A 14,244-nucleotide genomic window follows, 5' to 3' on the forward strand; every position below is an offset into this window, starting at 1 on the left:
TGCAGGTTCAAGGTCAGCTCTATTAACTTAGAAAGACTCTCAGCAACTTTGAAGGACTCTGTTTCAAATTAAAAAATAAAAAGAGCTAGGGTTGTAGCTCAGAGCTAGAATGCCCCTGGATTCAAAAATTTAAAAAAATCTAATCCTTTTGAACAATAAAAAGTATGAGTTTCTATTTATATGCAGAATGTGCAAAATATTCAGGCAATACCAATTTCTGAGGTTAGTGCCACAATTGCAAAATAAACCATTCCTGATGCAGTATAAGGTAGATCATGCCTCACCTCCTCTTGTTAGCAAGCTGAACTTGCTTTGAGGTAAACAGCTTTGCTCTGCTGTGCCCTTCTGCTATGATGTTCTGCCTTACTATATGCCCAGAAATAGTGGAGCCAACAACCATAGACTGAAAACTCTAAAACCATGAGCCAAAATGAATCTTTTCCCCCATTAGATTTCTACTGTCAGGTATTTTGTCACAGTGGTGGAAAGCTAACATAGTTCACTTATCTAAGAATTTACTCATTTATGCCTTCAATTATTAAACATATTAAAGCCCCATCATGTCAGGTGCAGCTAAGTCTACAAGCCAACAAGAAAGGACCACTACCATTGAGGAATTTATATTCTAGTGGGAAGATGTATAGATATCAACCAATATATAAAAATAAATTACAATCAAGACAGGCATGCTAGATCAGTGGTTTAGAAATTAGCCTTAAGAAACTCAATTGACTTAGCATACACATATTAGATATATGATAACATTTGTTGTAGGTTTTGAAGTATAATCTGGTTGTCTGTCTTTAAGAGTTGTGTGCAATTGAGTATCTATCAGTGCCATGCTTAGAGTTACCACCCACCAAGTATAATAGGAAGTTTAAGCTTATTCTACAGTTTTCATCTTCTCTTCACTTATGCATCAAAAGAGTAATAGATTTTAGTTTTTTCCTAACCCAGTTTACTAACTAATTTATAACAACTAGACCTTTAAACTAGCTTCAACATACTGGGTTGCAAGTATGGTAGCTGGGGCTCAGTACTCACTACAGGCAAGAATGCAGGTGAAAACATCCTTTGGGGGCTGAAGAACCCATTCCTTAGCAATATGCCCAGAGAAGAGGCCAGGACCCTAAAAATCAATGCAGGACCTATACATATTCACAGAGATAAGGCTGCCATAGAGTAGTAAACACCAATCAGGTTGCAGAAAACCTCATAAGACAATGATTGTGGAGTTCCCAGCTGCCCAGGGAAGCTTTATAGGAAAATGGCAATAACTGAAGTGAAGAGAGGGCTGTAAAGGCAGCACTTATGCAAAAGAAACTTTTATCAGAGGCTTTTAAGAGAGGTGTAGCATTCAGCTAAGATGGTTTCTTACCCTAAAGGGCTAAAAGTGCTTAACACTTTCTTGAGGTGGGATTGCAGTCTACCTGCCCAATTGCTTCCTGGAGAGCATGTTGGCTGGGTCGGGAGTACTTTCATGTTTTTTTTTCTTCTCCATGGAAGCAGAACCACTACTTTTGTTTCTCCCTACAACTGAAAGACACGTGTGGTTCTGTCTTTCACATTGACAATAAATCTTTTCCTGGCTCTGTCACTGAGCTGAGGTAAGAAATATTCTAGTCCACCAGAATATTGAATCCTCAGTTCCTTCATCCAGGAATATTTGCATACTCCTTTACTCAAATTTATTCTCCCTTTTTAAAAAAAAATGCAGACTCCAACATGAGAAAGGCCAGTTTCCATAAGTCAAATGAAAGTCTTTATATATCTTGTCCACAAAAAAAGAGAAACCCGTAAAGGCCATTTAACAATAAACCTCTATATCTAAGCAGCATTAGAAGTAGAGATTTTAGAACCAGATTCCTGGTAATCAAAATATCTTGGCTCTACCACTCACTCCACATGTAAGTTTAAAGTTTCTTTGTCAACTTATTTATCAAATAGACAATACAATCACACCAGATTCACCAAGCTGCTATCTTATGTAATTAAAGCCGGTAAAGCACTTAGGTTGGAATGAACACAATGTGTATACTAATGAGTATTATTATTTTAATGAAAGAAACTTTAATCTATTTTCATAAAGAGGAAAGTCTCTGTGGTAGAATGTGATACTACAGAAGGCAGATTAAGAGTTGTTAAACATCCAAGATATCTTAGAAGGTCTTCTGAGATTAGCATAAAGATTCAAAGGTATTTGATCTTACAACAATTAATTACTGATTCCCTGTTTAAAGCAATAGGAATACAGCCATGACCAAAGCAGAAAAAAACTGTCTCTGCCTTCATGGGCTTAATTTTCTAATGGGGAGTGTGGGGAGCCATTAAGGCTTTCCCCTAGATTGGTGTCTCTGACTCAGCTGACTGTCCTTCGCCCAGAGTCAACAAGGTTTGGGGTTATGGAAAGTTCAAAGAGGTCTGAGAGAGGATCAGGTGGTGATGATGAGAAGGTAGAAAGGAAATAGGCAGATAGGGAAAAGGCCTAGGTAGAAAAAAGTTAATTTCCTGAGTTTCCTGAGGGGCGACAAATGCCTGAAACTCCAAAGGCTCAGAGATAAGAAGGCCAGAGCTTCACAAAGCCATCCTGAGTTTCCTAATCAACAAACCCACCTAGCAAGTCTGGCATTCCTGAAAGGAGACCCTTCAAAGGACTTGCACATGCCCTATGCAAATTCTCCTTGGAAGTCACTCTAACCAAAAATGGATTTGGAAGCAGTCAGGCAAAGCCTGACCAGATGGCAAAAGGGGGACTTTCCCACTCGGGACCCCCTCCCCTTTTGGGGAGCTGTTCTCTCTCACAGATCATGTTGGCCCTGAGAGAAGGCAGAGTGCATCTGAGGGCACGTGGCTCGGGCGACTCTCGAGTAGTGACCTGAAGGCCTCTGCTGGACATCATGGCTGGCCAGGCCCCTAGGGATGACCTGTACCTCTTTTCTGGCAGATTGCGTGGACTCTGGAAGAAAGTAGTTTGCAACTGATTGGCACTTGGCTCGGGCGACACTTGGGTAGTGACCCTGAAGGCAGCTATTGGACCCCGGAGTTCTGACTGGCAGGTCATGCGGACTCTGGAAGAAAGCAGCTTGAACCTGAAGGCAATTTGGCTTGGGCTACTCTCAAGTATTGTCCTGAAGGCAGCTGCTGAACCCAGAGTTCCAGCCCCTTTGGGGGTGTTCAGCCACCCTTTCCCCATTCTCTGCTGCTTCCAATAAACCTTTTACTCCCCTTCCTGAGGTCTGTGGGTGTCATTCTTCGCTCACTGTAGACAAGAACTCACCGGGTTTTTTCTCAAGAAACCCTCAAAAACCCCCGTTTCAATGACATGGGGATACTGATAGGCTATCTGTAATATGTGTTTTGTATTGGTCTTTATTGTATTCTGGTGGTGGTAGCACGAGAATGTTGATTGACCTGTGGCTGTGTATAAATACCTCTGGAAAAACAAACCCGGCATCGGCTCAATAAAGACGAGATTGACCCAGAAGTTGCGTTGGCCAGGAGTGTCAGTGCAATAGAATACTGACTCAGGCATAGTCGTCAACCCATAGGAAATATTGACCCACGAACAGGGATCGACCAGTAGAGATAGTAGGCTGGCAGCTCCCCCACGTTAGAATTAAAAATTCTCCATCCTCACGCCTCACTTCAGAACCCATACTCTTGCTGGCTGGCTTCAGCAGGTGGTGGCCCGTACAGGGAAAATTCTGAAACTGAGGATCCCATGAAGGACACTGCTGAATAAAAAAGGAATGTGCTCGAAAGATTTTTGGTAGTGGTGAAACGTGGGAATTTTGTAATACATAATCGGTCACTAAAGTAAAGCTTTGCACAAAAGAAACTAAGATAGAAAATGAAGGTACCTAACGTGTAAATAGTAATTGACAATAGGTCAGAAGATTAGTTTCTAATGTAAGAGTTGTAAAAAGCCAATGGGTCAAAAAATACTGTAATATACAATGGGCCAAAAAATTAGTTTTTTGTTTTTTGTATATATGTTAAAAGATATGCTTTGTGTTAATCTTTCTAAGGAAGAAACTGCTGCTCAGTACCATAGAGATGAATTGTTTTTTTTTTAATATCACCTCTTCAAGCAGTGATAAATTGGGCTGCAAAAAACAGAGAAGATACTAGGGGATTTAGAGTTTTCCCGGATACTGAAGACCCTGATGGTTAAGGAAGTGTTATTAGATTTCTTAGATGCCAACAAAACTGGGTCAAGGAGGTGTTATTAGAGGACATAGACCCTTTCCTTTCAAACAATTAAAAGAATTTAAAAAAACAACTTGTGCTCAATATGGACCAACAGCACCTTTTACTCAAGCCATGTTAGAATCTCTATGGAGGCTTTGTGTCCTTCTGATTGGAAACAGCCTGAGCCTGTTTATCAGGGGGTGATTTTTTTTTTTATTGTGGAAGCCTGAATTTGTAGAACAATGCCAATCTGCAGCAGATTTAAATGTAGCTCAGGGAATACCCATAAATTTTGATATATTAGCAAGAGAAGGACAGTCAGCTGAGTCAGACACCAATCTAGGGGAAAGCCTTAATGGCTCCCCACAGGGGAGGAGGGGGATAGATAATATATAGGATATGTAAGTAAAATAACCTAGTATATCCCATCATAATGACACAAATGGAAAAAATAGAGATGGGGAAGAGAAAGCACAAAAGACAGTGTAATTTTTGTTAGGGTGATCAGGGAAAGATTTACTGATGAGATTAAATATTTACAAGGGCCAGATGGAGGTAAGGGATAAAGCCATGTACATGTCAGGCTTCCAAATGTCTTGTAAAGTTTCTGAGGCGGAAAATTGCTTGGTATGTTCAAAAACAGAACAAGGGACCAATATGGTTAAGGCAGAGGAAGAGAAAGAGAGAGTTATAAAAGATAAGGTTTCCCAGGCATGGTGCTACACACTTGTAATCCCCGTGCTTGGGAGGTGGAGACAGGAGAATCAGGATTGAACAGGTTTGAAGCCAGCCTCACTGGTTTAAGAGACCCTGTTTCCAAATAAAACTATAAAATAGGTCTGGGAGTGTAGCCCAGAGGTAGAAGAAGGGTTTCCAGGAACCCCATTACAACCAAAAAAAAAAAAAAAAAAGGTCAAAGCAAGGGTGGGAACAGCTGATGTTTGGTCTTATAAGCCACAATAAGGACCATGGTCTTTAATCAGAGTTCAAAGGCCATGGAGAGTGTTAAGTGCAGGAGTCATACAATCAGACTTGAGTTTTAAAAGAACCAGGCTGTAGCCGGGCATGGTGGCGCACGCTTGTAATCCCCGCGCTTGGGAGGCGGAGACAGGAGGATCGCGCAGGTTCGAAGCCAGCCACGCTGGCATAAGAGACCCTGTTTCAAAAATATAAAAAAAATAGGTCTGGGAGTGTAGCCCGGAGGTAGAAGGGCTTCCAGGAACCCCAGTACCACCAAAAAAAAAAAAAAAAAAAAAAAAAAAAAAGAACCAGGCTGTATCCTGCATTAAGAAAATAAAATTAGGGGTCAAAGACACAAAACTAAGGAAACAAGTGGCAATGCTATCACAGTATTTTAGATGAAGCATGATGGTGGCTTGGATGAGAATAATTGTGATAATGAAAAGTAGTCTATAGATTTTTGTGTCTGTGGTACTAGGAATTTAATTCAGGGGCATTCTACCTCCAAGCTACACCCTCAGCCCAATTTTATTTTTTACTTGGAAACAGGGTCTCACAAAATTGCTGAGGTTGGCCTCACACTTGTGATTTTTCTGTCTTAGTCTTCCTAGAATTGAGATTATAAGCATGAGCCACCATGCCTGGCTAGGTAATATTTTTAAGGTAAGACCAATAGTACTTTCTGACAAATTGGTTGAGAGGGTGGGATATAAGAAAATGAAAGGAGTCTAGGGGATCTCTAAGGCTTTTATCACAAGCATCTAATAAGACAAATTTATATTTATTATGGAGAAATTTATATTTATTATGGAGAAATAAATTTATATTTATTATGGAGAAAAGACTGGATTTGAGGAGGTGTTAGGGAGAAAAAAAATTTGATTTGGGTCATAATATGTTTGAGATGGCTGTCAGACATCCAAATAAAAATTTCAAGTGGTGATATATGCAAGCCCTGAGTTCAGGGGAGAAATCTGAGCAGGAGATACGGGTTTTGGAATAATCAATGAATAATAAATTTAGAGAGAATTAGCACAGAAAAAGAAAAAGAATATCTCAGAAGAGGGCCTGGGACCCTCCAACATTTAGGATTTGAGTAGATAAAAGGAATAAGCAAATGAGAGATTAAGGAAAAAACTAACCAAAAGAGGAAGAAAACTTAATGTGTAGTCTTCAAGTCAAATGAAGAAGCTATAACTAGGGAAAAGGCATTTGCAATGAGTTAAATACTGCTGATAGGTCAAGTTAGATGAGAACTTCCCAGAGGACTTAACAATATGGGAATGTTTGGTGGTCTTCCAGGGTTGGAATTCAGTGGTAAAATGGAATAAAAGACTGATTTAAGTGGGATCTGGAAGTAATGAATGAGAACTTGAATAATTAAGTTATCTCCAGCTTTTTTTGTAGAAAAGAGGGAACCAGGTGAGACATTCATCAACAAATGAATGGATTACAAAATCATGGGATATATACACAATATAATTTTACTCCACCATAAATAACAACAAAATTATGTCAAATTTCAGGGAAATGGATGGAACTGGAAAGCATTGTGCTAAGCGAGATTAATCAGTCACCAAAAATGAAGGGTGTTCTCCCTCATATGTGGAAGCCAGGGAGAAATTGGGACACAGCAGGGACTCCAGACAAAGGAGAAACCTTAGTAGAATGAGGTAGGGGACCTATCTGAAGAAGATGGGAGGAGAAGAAAGACTTGAAGAGGGAAACACCTCCATGGACATGAGGTACACACACAAGCTTATCAAAGCCAGTCACTGTGTTGAGCACGAGAAGCTGAAGAGGGAAAGGGAGTGGTGTGAATACTTGGGGAGGGCTCGGTGAGTACTGCGTGCCTGTATGCCTCTACCACCATGCACTGTATCAAGATGTATGATTACAATGCACCAACAAAAAAAGGGAACAAGAAACTGAGATAGTATCCAAGAGGGAGAGATAAGGTCAACAGAGGTGTTTTTGCTTTTGTTTTGTAAGATAGGAAAAGTAATATGTTTATATTTTTCTGGGAATGGTAATGTAAAAACAGGGAAATGATGTATAAAAGAGATAAGACTTGCCTAGTAGCATGTTAAGCAGCGAAGAGGACATCGACTTTATTGTACAGATTCAGGGGCTGGCCTTAAACAAGTGTGTGGACAGGTCCTTTCCAGCAGTGGGAGGGAAGGCAGATGACAGGGGCACAGATGCAGATAGCACCAGATGTGAGGCAGAGAGCATGAGGAAATTCTCTGAAAGAGTTTGCATTTCGGGTAGAACAGGGAACAAGGTCATCTGCTGAGAGCAAAGATTCAGAATATTATGGAGGTCATCTGGTTGAGTGGATGAGGAAAATGTAATGTGATAAATTTTTTTTGTGGTACTTGGGATGGAACCCAGGGGCATTCTCCCTTTGAGCTACACCCCCAGCCCTATTTTTATTTTGAAATAGGGTCTCACTGAGTTGCGAAGGGCCTCACTAAGTAGCTAAGGCTGACTGCGACCCATGATCCTCCTGTCTCAGCCCCACAAGTGCTGGGATTACAAGGGTGAGCCACCACGCCCAGCTCAAACTGTTTAATTTTGGTGATGATGAACTTAAATGAAACCAATCAACTAGTAAAGGAAGGTATAGAAAAGGCAAAGTGCGACTAGATTTGGAGACTGAAGAAATAGTAAGGGATAAGTGTAAAGAGTGGCGTAGTGGAATAGGATTGAGGAATCTGGAGGAGGTGACTGGAGTATTGTAAACCACATTAAAGATTTTATACTTGAACCTACAGGATAAAAGAAAATTAACCCAGTCTTTCAATCAAGGCATGGCATACTTTAACTTAGTTTGCTACAAAGACAATTCTAAAATGTATAAATAGGATGGAGTGAAAGTTTATTAGTGAATATAAGGACTCTGTGGCACTTACAACTTCTCTTAAAACTAGAAAATAAGTTTGCTCAATAAAACTGAAATGGTAAATAAAAGGTTTCCTAAAGGGGTGCAATTGAAAAACCTGAACCCATCGTGAGTTCCCACTGAGTTCTTATCTAAGTGGCTTTCATAACTTTGCAAAATACCTCGTAAATATAGACTCTACCCTGAAACAAATCTGTTTGGTTTTGCCTTCCTCAAGGTCGACAGAAAGAAAATTACTTTCTCCTGTGATTTGGCATATTAAAAGGGGAAGAAAAAAAAAAAGGAAATCACCTGAAAGAAACCAACAATTTCTCATGATGGAAAATCTGCATGATTACTTAAGACATAATATATTGCACTTGTTTCTGACTAACTCCCAAATTAGTCAGACTTTTAAACGATTGAATACTTTATATTTTCATATATACACTAAAAGCATGAAACAAAAGTGATTGGAATATAGTATAAATAAAGGACATAAAAGATTAATTTCCCAATAAAATGTGAAATAATTGCTTTGAGAACATTTTTTCTATTTGATAAATACACTAGTAAATTTATTGTGACTTTTAATTTATCAACTATTTGAGAAATAGCATTTTAAATGATAATTCTAAATAAAAATGTGGTTAGACTCTAGGAAGAGATAAATATATTTTCCTTAGTAAATTAATCATGCTCAGAGTTTAAAAGGATGTCAATTTTGCAAAAGGCAGTTTCAACTGATGATATATTTGATATCTAACTGTGCTCTCTGTGAAAACGAATGCAGTTAGATTGTACTCTTAACCTTAAAGTCCATGGCATTGCTTTTTTGAAACCAAGAAATCTTTCACATCAAGATTGGCCTTAAAGAATTGTATTTAACTTTACCTTTTTTCCTCATTGGAAAGGAATATTTAAACTACCTTAATTAAGACACCAGGATTTGATTTTCTAGTCTACCTTGACTCTGAAATGGCTTGAATTCATGTGCTTCAAGTTTATTTAGTTTAATCCTTATTATTCAACCAAATTCTCATTGCTTAATCCAAAACATCTGAGTATGACAACTTATAGGAAAGAAAATTTATTTACTCACAGTTCTGGAGATTTGGGGGTTCATGTTAGGGCAGGAGAAGTATGCGGAGCTCATAGTGGGAGGTAGAGAGAAAGCAGGTTCAAGGGCTCTTTTCTTACATCCTAGAGGCTGGAAGCAGGAGAGAGAGGGGGAAGGAGGGAGGGAGAGAGAGAGAGAGAAAAGAGAGAGCCTAGCAAGAGCCTGAAATTCTCTCCCTTTAATCTCCAAGACCACACCCCCAGGAGCCCCTCCTCAGCAATCAAGCCCTCCTCCAACATGACTGCCTTGCCTAAGTGAGGGACATTCAGAACTCAAACTATAATATCTGAAGAACCAAGAGATAGAATGCAATCACAGTTTTTGATCATTAAAAATAGTTTTCTAACAGTGAAACAAACCAAATTGTGCTACACGGTATATTTATCTCTTCAAATTTACTAAAAGATTAATGCTTTCACTCAACCTAAGGGTACTGCATTTACTTAAGTAGGAGGGATGCCTAGTAGAAAAACAGAATTTATGCTTAGAAATTTTAGCTAGTTTTGTGTTTTATTTAGCACTTATTATCTATAAGTGCATGCTAGACTTATTTTTACCATTAATGTATTAATTAATTAATTTATTTATTTACTTATTGTAGTACTGGAGATTGAACCAAGGGCATTCTATTCCTGATCTATACCCCGAGCCATGTTTTAATTTTTTATCTTAAAATAGAGTTTCACTAACTTGCTAAGGGTTTCCCTAAGTTGTTGAGGCTGGCCTCAAACCTGGAATCTTCTTGTCTCAGTCTCCTAAGTTCTCTCGGCCAACATTCTCACTGCTATAATCCAAAATGGCTGACTACACAATTTCTAGGAAGAAAGATTAATTTTTCTCATGGTTTTTGAAGACTTAGAGGTTCAGTCTGTATAAAGAGGGTGTGCAGAGTTGAGGGCATGGCAGCAAGAAGTGGAGAGAAGTAGAGTTCAAGGCTCCACTTTCACTTCATAGAGGTCAGAAACAGAGAGAGTAAGAAGGGGAGGAAGAAGGATGAGAATCCCCAAGGCAACACCCTAGGGGCCCTCTCTGACAACCAACCCCCACTTTCAACATTGCTCCTATTTTTTTGTGGGGGCTAGGGTCACATTCTTAATTCAAATCCAAAGCATATTATGAGTAGTGGGACTATAGGCCTGTGCCACCATACCCGGCACTTGACCTATTTTAAATCACTAAGTTAATATCAGATTTCAAGTATATTTATTTTTATCTAAATCAGCTGAGTCACAGTGTGTTTTTTGCTTTGAACAAAATTAAATTTATCTGGTTAAAATGATCTAGTCTTATTTTTAGGAGCCACACATACACAGAAATAGAAAACCAATAAATATTCTTTCTCACACACAGCTTAAGAGTCAAGGAAAGCACCAGCTCTGTACTTCCACCTCCTGACACCAATTTAAAAACCACCATTAAATGGTCACCCAATTGTCATTCACAAAGTCAGAGCAGTGGTTTGAAAATGCCAGGTGAAAAATCAGAGTTCAACACTTTTAAGTAATTGCACTGTGACCTATACCATCTCCATCCAGGTATCAAAATGAAAACTCCTGACAGCTATTTTTCTGTCAAGTTGATTTCACAACTGGTATCCAGTAGAATTAAGTTTTTCAGTGCAACAATGAAGTGAAGTTCGTGCTAAATTATAAAATCTATGAAGAAAAAATTATATTTTAAATAAAAGAGAAAATGATATTCACCTAACTATAAATAATGGGCTTTCTAAGTCAACTATCATTGTCATCAATACAACTCTGGCATTTCATTAAGAACATGTGTTAAACTCTTTTAACAAAAGCAATGACCTTTTTCTCTCTACTTTAGAATAAAATTATAGCCATTTCCCTGACATTATGAATTCATTTTATAATTCTGACACTTTAATAAGGAAACAAACCTTTAATATTTTTAGTTGCTAAATTTTGCAGAGGGAAGAATAAATTTAGATGTTAATCAAGGACAACAGAAATTGCAGCAGTAAAACACACACACACACACACACACACACACACACACAAATATATATATATCAACTAAGATTCAAAGTCAACCAGTAACTATAATTATTAAGATTCTAAATTTAATCCCATTTCTGAAACATGAGAACTGCTTCAAGGGCAATTTCACTTGCAATATATAAAACAGTAGTATGCTTTCCCACCATTCATCTTGATGACAGTATGATATAAAAGAAGGAAAATGGGCTTTTGAGTATGTGAGAACTAAGTTAAAATCAGAGTGACACCATTTATTAGTTTTGTGACTTCAGAAAAATTATCCAATTTTGTTTAGTTTCATACTGTACATCCCTGAAATGGAAGTAGTCACACTTTCTTTGTACTGATGGCTATGACATTTCAATTACTAAAGTGAGTCAAGTATTAAGGTAATGCCTATAAATTAAGAGTCCAGATGAGAAAAAAAGAGGTAAAAACTATACAAATATGTACACACACACACACACACACACACACACACAGAGAGAGAGAGAGAGAGAGAGAGAGAGAGAGAGAGAGAAAGAGAGAGAGAAGCCTACAAATTAAGATAAAGGCAAAGGAGAAAAAATTCAGGGAGAGTTCAGGAAACATAAATAATCCAAGGAAGTATTTAAGTAGGCAATGTGGATAGAAACATATGGGAAGAATTATGTGCTTCTAATTCATATGTTGATGTCTTAGCTCTTAGTACCTATGACTATATTTGGAAATGAGGATAATTAAGAGATAATTAAAGTTAAAAAAGGTCATTAGGGTGGGCCCTAATCAAATATGACTAGTGTCCCTATATAAGATTTAAACACAGCTAAACTTTAAGATGTTGTAGGGACCCAAGGAGAAGATGACTGTTTACAAGCCAATCAGAGTTCTCAGAAGAAAACAGCCTTGTTAGCCAATTGTGGTGGGAGAGTCCTCATCTGAAGGTGTGGGAAGTGAAGGCTATGTCAATTAAGGTTCAGTCAGGAAACCAGAAGCCACTCTTTTATTTCAAAAAGAAGATTAAACTTTTAATTTTGAGATAATTGTAGATTTACATAAAGCCACAATTAATAATACAGAGATCTGTATACCCTTTGCCATCTTCCCCAATTGAATCATCTTGTAAAACTAAGACACATCAAAACCAGGATTTTGATAATGATACAATCAAAATACGTGACATTAATAGCCCCACAAAATTATTTTTGTTGGCCATAACCACATAACCCTCTCTCCTGCACCCTCTGCTTTACTAATCCCTTGCAATGACTGATCTTCTCTCCATTTCTTTGTCAGTTCAATAATGTCATTTAATGGAATCATGTAGCAGGTAACCTCTTGGGATTGGTCTTTTTTCACTGAGCCTTGCCACTTGGCCTGGAGACTTGTCCAGGTTGTTATGTTTATCAACAGTTCACATCTTTTTGTTGCTGAATAGTATTCCTTGGTTGGGATGCACTTGTTTAAAAATTTACCTTTTGAATTATATAACCTGTGAAGGTGACCTTATATGACAAGAAACTCTAAGTATGAATTAGATAAACAACTAAAAACTTGGAGGGCAGCCTGGGGTAGGATCTAAATCATATACAAGTCTCTTTTTTTAAAAGAGAGGCAGAGGTAGATTTGGTACACACTAAAGAGAAGGAGGTAATGTATCAATGGAGACAGGGACTGGAGTAATGTGGATATAAGCAAGGGATGCTGGTGCTAGCCAGAAGCTGGAAGAGGCAAAGGGCAGCCTCCCCTAGAGGGAGTAATAGCACAGTTGATACTTTGTCTTCTGCCCAGTGGGGAACTAATTTTGAACCTCTGGCCTCCTGAACTATAAGAGAATAAATTACTTTTTTTTTTTTTTGGTGGTGGTACTGGGGTTCCTGGAAACCCTTCTCCCTCAGGGCTACACTCCCAGACACCTATTTTTTATATTTTTATTTGGAAACAGGGTTTCTTAAGCCAGCAAGGCTGGCTTCAAACCTGCACAATCCTCCTGTCTCTACCTTCCAAGCGCAGGGATTACAAGTGTGAGGCAGCATGCCCAGCTAAATTACTATTTTTATATCACAGAATAATGGTTATTTGTTATAACCACCATGGGAAAGTAATGCAAATATCCAAGATTTTCAGCTGTATTTAGTAAGGAGAATATGGGAAAGTATCTCTACTTTATTTTTCCAGTAATAGCAGTTTCCAGAGAAAAGTTAATTAGGTATAAACAAAACCACTGTGAGGGCTGGAGAATTAAAATCAAGTTAGATTACAGCTGTTTTTCATTGATTTACAAAGCTGTTCTCATATTCACACAACCTCTAACCTTTTGTTTTTAGGTACCACAAATGGAACTCAGGGCATTGTATCTCTGAGCTACACTCCCAGATCTATTTTTTAGTCTTTTTTATTTTTCTGAAACAAAGTCTCACTGAGTTGTAAAGGGCCTCCCTAAGTAGCTGAGGCTGTCCACAAACCATGATCCTCTGGTCCCTGCTTCCCGAATGCTGGGATTAGAAGTGTGCACCACCACGCCCAGCAAGCTCTAACCTTTAAACTCCTTACTACTGTATGTAGATCCATGTACCTGCAAGACAATCACAGATACATGGCTCCCCTCCAAAGTGGCTCCACATACCTTGGAAGCTACATGGTAAGTGAAGAGCAACTGATCTTACATGGTTATTTTGAGGGTCAATGAGCATTGTGCTTAAGTATAAAAAGTACAGTGAATCATGAGTGATTTCAGTCAGGCAGATGACCACCAGACCTAACATTCTGTCTGTTAATATGTCAAACAGATCCTATATGGCTGCCTATATAATCCACTTCTAGGGATCCTGTGATCAATGAATAATCATTTGATATCCCTGTACCACAAAACATTTTCTTTTTTTTTTGTTTGTTTTTGTCATTAAAACTCCCTTGAAAAAAAATTTTAATTGGTGCACTGTATTCATACATCATAGTGGGATACAAACTTTTGTAGACATACATGCACACATTGCCCAGTCAGCCCCCACCCGATCCCCACCCCATTCTCTCCCCATCCCTCCTTCCCATGCTTGGCTTAGAGGTTGACATCTAGTATTATAGCAATTTATCCAAAATTAAAAATGATA

This window comes from Muscardinus avellanarius (genome assembly GCF_963383645.1).
Source record: "Muscardinus avellanarius genome assembly, chromosome: 1".
NCBI classification, from domain to species: Eukaryota; Metazoa; Chordata; class Mammalia; order Rodentia; family Gliridae; genus Muscardinus; species Muscardinus avellanarius.